General features: G+C 40.9%; 1 pseudogene; it reads left to right on the top strand.

Moving 5' to 3' along the window:
* The window catches only part of LOC106529070 (gastrula zinc finger protein XlCGF57.1-like), a 6,663-nt pseudogene extending 3,119 nt beyond the window's left edge, over positions 1-3,544 (top strand).
* Positions 3,545-5,220: the final 1,676 nt, after the last annotated feature.

Here is a 5,220-nt window from a genome sequence, read left to right as displayed (position 1 = left end):
CCTTCGCAGAGTGTCTGGGCTCTCCCTATACAATTTTTTATTAATTTTTCATGAAATTTGATAGTTCTCTTTTTGTAATTAATTTCCAAAAGACAAATCTGGTTTCTTCTTCATTGAGCATTCATTGCTTATGAAAAAGAGTTCCCGGCAGTTTTACGATCTTACACTTTGGTGTAAATTAGTCTGATTTCAAATGAGTGAATAAAGTATTTATCAGCAAAGCAGATATGGTGCCCCACCAGGTAAAAACAGTGTAGCAGAGTGCAGAAAAAGTCACACCCTTTTGTTTTTCCCCTTGTTGCTACTGTTATAAACCCATAAAGCCCACCATCTTCCGCTGAGTCGTGGTCTTCAGCTGTCCAGCTGAAATTTTTGGGTAGTTTCTGTTTATACAACAAACACTTATTATATTTATTTTCTTGTTTTTGCAGCTCTGTTGAAGGTGTAGACAGAACCAGAAGAAGAAAAAGAAGAAATCCATTGGAAGGCTCAATGTCACAAGAATGGGACCTGGAAACATATGAGGAGGAAGCGGAGAACAACATGGACTCCTGCAATGACACAGAGTTTGACCCATACTTTGAACAACAGATACCTAAAAAAACTAGAAGAAGGAAGTCTAAGAAGAGGACAGAGAAGACAGAAATGAGTAGAGTGTCTTGTAAAGTATGTGGAACCTGGTACTTTAAGCTGGCGGCTTTAATTAAACATGTTTGGACTCACATAGACGAGAAGCAGGACATTTGTGGCATCTGCGGAGAGAAATCTGAATCTGAGGAAAAGTTAAAGGAACATCTCAATAAACACCAAGACATTCACACATGTTCTGACTGTGGGAAMACTTTTTTCTCTGAAGTAGGTCTGAAGAGACACATGATGAAACACACAGGTCAGTTTAAATGTAACATTTGTAACAAAACCTTCACTCATAAGTCTGTTCTGGATGATCACCGATGGGTTCATGAGGAAAACAAACCTCATAAATGTGACGTTTGTATGAAAACATTCGGTGTGGAGTTACATCTTAAAACTCACATGAAGATCCACACCAAGGAGAACAAATARYTCTGTGACATCTGTGAGAGATSTTTTGACGATCGCAGAACGCTGGCCAGACACCGAGTCGTCCACTTTGAGGAACGGCGCCTTGTCTGTGAAGTTTGTGGGAAACGGTTTAAATTTGATACCTCGCTGAGGTCTCACATGAAAACCCACACAGTCAGAGATCGGCCTTTCCTCTGCCATATCTGCTCAAAAACCTTCCGGTCAGAACCAGACTTATCAATGCACATAAAGATCCACGGCGAAGAGAAACCATTTGTATGTGACGTGTGTGGCAAAAGATTTTTATTAAACGGAAACTTGAAAATGCACATGGCGGTCCACAGCAGTGAGAAGCCGTACAAATGCTCCAAGTGTGGGCGCCTCTTCAAACTCAAGAACAGTCTGAATTGTCACATGTTAGTTCATTCAGGAGTCAAAAACTTTGTCTGTGGCGTCTGTGGGAAAGCCTGCTCTCGACGGGAACACCTGCAGGTCCACATGAGGACCCACAATGGAGAGAAACCCTATAAGTGCACCCTCTGTGACAAAGCCTTCACCCAGAGTCACTGTCTAAAGACACACATGAAGAGCCACCAGACTGAAGAAAACCCAGTCCTTGATACCCAGACTGAAGAAAACCCAGTCCTTGATARCCATACTGAAGAAAACKCAGTCACTGATACCCATACRGAAGAAAACCCAGTCCCAGGTCCATCAGAGTCCTTCATTACTGCAGATACTGAACCTCCACAATGGACTCCTTTTGATGAGGAGCAACAACAACTATTCTGAGCTCATCTCAGACAGCTGAGATCCTCACACTGAGTTTGTAACAAACTTCTACCTCTTCCTCTATCAATGACTGATGCCTATAGAAACTGAGAGCAGACGTTTTCTGCATATAATTTTTTTCCATGTTTTTTTATGRCATCACAAAATATCGAACTGTTTCTCAAGATAAGTTAATTTCCCGAAGGTTTTCTCGATAACAAGTGATGGTTTTCCTCTTGTGCATCATTTGGTAACCATGGTGGTCCCCTCAAGCTGGTCACCAATGAAGTTTACTGTTCTTGTAGGTATTCACCWGTAAACTTCGTTATATCAGAAGATCACTTAAGTGTAAATGCCTGTTAAGCTGCACTCAGGGCAGCCAGCTCCTTAAATGACGAGGACTGATATGAAGTTATCTGTGCAAGAAAAACAAATCGCAATTTCAGCCTGTGTAATGATACAAAAATATGAAACAAAACACTAGGTTGTCTTTAGGCCCAGYTCACCCTTGCAAAAGAGTTCTGGAATCTCAATAGGATTTGCCTCAATAAATAATGGTAAATAAACAAAAAATAAACTTCATTGTTGACCAGTTGAGGGCACCAAGCCGTCTCCATGTTACCGATGATGCACATGAGGAAAACAATCAGGAAATTAAAACTGCAAACAGTGATAAAAGTCACTCGGGCATCAGGGTAATTCAGATTGTGCATACATCTAGCTAAAGCAATWGCCTGTCTGTTTTTAGATATTTTCAAACACTAACAGGTATTTCTGTGCTGCCACTAGGTGGCGCAGTAATGAATTTAAGGCATTGGTATACTGCCCTGTACAGGACTTTAATGCTCATGTATCATGGAAATTTGTTGCAAAGTTTGAACATGTTGATGTTACCCCCACATTCATGTTTGATGATGTGAAAACAAGTAGTCTCAAAACAATTCCACACCCATGACAGTTAGATTAACTACTAACCATTGATACTTTTTATTCACTGGATTTTGAAGAAGCTTTGGCTCAAGTTTGAAGTCAATACTCTCCAAAGTGAGAACAAATTAACATTTGTTGCGACAAGTGAAAAATTGCCCCTTTTTTTTCGTTTTTTTTTTTTCAAAATGGATGACTTTCTGTAGGTTTTACAATGTGGTGTCATTATAGTGATTCTCATGGTTCACCCAGAACCACCGGCCCTCATGGTTCACCCAGAACCACCGGCCCTCATGGCTCACCCAGAACCATCACCCAGCTCTCAACTCCTCCAGAGTCCTACCAGCCAACAGGGTCTGAAAGGACTTGTTCTTCCGTTTGGCAACCTGCCTGACCTGGAGTATCCACCACCGAGTCTGAGGATGGCTGCCGAAAAAGGCACCAGCAACCTTGCGGCCACAACTTAAAGTGTAACTTACCCCAAAATCAACTTTTTTAAACAAATAAAATGTCTGAATTGTGTCTTAAGGGTAATACCTTGCTATTTTTAACCTAAATTTAACAATCTTGGTACTGCTCCCTATGGGTTTAAATTTGACTATTATATTTGAAGTACCTTGTGACGTCTCACAGTACTGTGCTGGTACCGTGTGACGTCTCACAGTACTGTGCTCATATAAAAGCCTCTCTGTAGAGACACGCACTGCAGAGATTCAGGAGTTAGCCATAGCCTTGTTGATGGTAGCTGTGGTAGAAGCTGCCTTCTCCTCACCCACATTGAAATAAACATTACTGACCAAAATATTGTATTTATGTGTTTTTATACAAGTTTTGATGCAAAAGTCGCAAAATAAACACTTTAATACAGTATATTAAAAGTGTAACACACTTAAACAACCAGCAGATGGCAACAAGTCAACACACACAGCGTTGAACAGGACAACCAAATCAAGTCCCGCCCAACGGCAGGTGGCAGTATGAATAACCAATCAGGTAGTTCCTGGCCCTGACGTCACACACATAAAAACAGTCAGATGAGCCAAGATGGAAGCCAGTGTGAACAGAAGCAGAGCCTCTGGAACAACACCGCTTCAAAACAGACCACATGYTTTTAACAAGCTCTTACAACGATCTTTCAACAGCTTATATATCCACACCACTCAGCYGACAGGAAAACAAGCCTTTTATGAAGCAGCAGCTGCAGACAGCTGTCTCTGCCTCACAGAACAACTCAGCGGCGTGCCTCGACAGTCCAGACCAAGTCCCGAACCGAACCGGTCTGATGTTCCCGCCAAAGTTGCCTTTTAAAACCAACACTCTGTCAGCACAATATAAGCAAACAGCAGGAACGTTACAGCTATCAGCTTGTAACAACACAGATTTTAATCTGCACATTAAGACTACTACACYGGATTTCACGTCTTAAACTTCAGCCTCGACTGGACAACTCCTGTCCAGTCCGCACTGGCTGAATTAAACTCCTCGCTCCACGTTTACGCACAGTAAACAGCGTGACAAATTAATCTGAGTAGTGACCACAGGAAATTGTCAACTGAGTTTTTTTTAAAGGTTTTAAGCACACACATACGACGGGGCGTCCTGTACAAACCAGTCCAGATTTACGCGTTTGGCACCGGAATGCAAACAACACTGGTGAAGGATCCTTAAATAAACAAATAACCATCTCTCTCAACAGTTATTTACTTAGTTGCATGCAAACAAATCGCTTCTCACAACGATGAACAGCTTTCTGTCCCACAAAGTGGCAGCAGATGTGACATCAACAAACTCAAGCGRGCGCAGACACACAGCCAGCAGTTTTAAACAGCTTAATGACACAGAAACCTTACAACCTGCAGAATTGTGGTTCTGAACACACAGCTGAGATTACATGGATGTAATTTTTTTATAAAAAGACCATTGCCAAAGCAAAACAGATGTATTTCTCAGTTATAAACRGACAAGATATTAATCTTTCACAAAACCTTACAGGCCACCAACATATGTAGGAAACCTGTCCACCAGGGTCTACACACCTTCTCAATTACTGAGGAAACATGAGTTCTTTTATGAAAGACAAAACCCCTCAGGATAGAAGTGAGAAAAAGACACAATAATTTGTAGTTCCAGTCCTGTTCATTTTTTTAAAAATAAAGTTATTTATTTACAGACAAATGAACTTAACTATATACAAATTAAAGCTCAATAATCAAAACTTTCTGAGTTAAACATTCCATTAATTGTTTTGCGTCCAAGACAACAACAGACTGTGACACTCAGGATTGAACAAACAGTGAACAAGTTTTGGATGCTATAAAGCTAGTTTACAGGCACTTTAACTTACGGCAATTTTAGATTAAGAAAAGGAGGAAGAAGAGAATTAGTAATATTTGGATCCAAAGATCCGGTGCCCCGGCACAAACAGAGCAATGTTGTATATGCTGTTAAGTGCCAGGAGGACTGCGACCAGTTATGCAT

Source organism: Austrofundulus limnaeus, unplaced genomic scaffold, assembly GCF_001266775.1.
Source record: "Austrofundulus limnaeus strain Quisiro unplaced genomic scaffold, Austrofundulus_limnaeus-1.0 Scaffold421, whole genome shotgun sequence".
NCBI classification, from domain to species: Eukaryota; Metazoa; Chordata; class Actinopteri; order Cyprinodontiformes; family Rivulidae; genus Austrofundulus; species Austrofundulus limnaeus.
The sequence above is the reverse complement of the archived record's forward strand: the minus strand, read 5'-3'. Positions and strand labels throughout refer to the sequence as shown.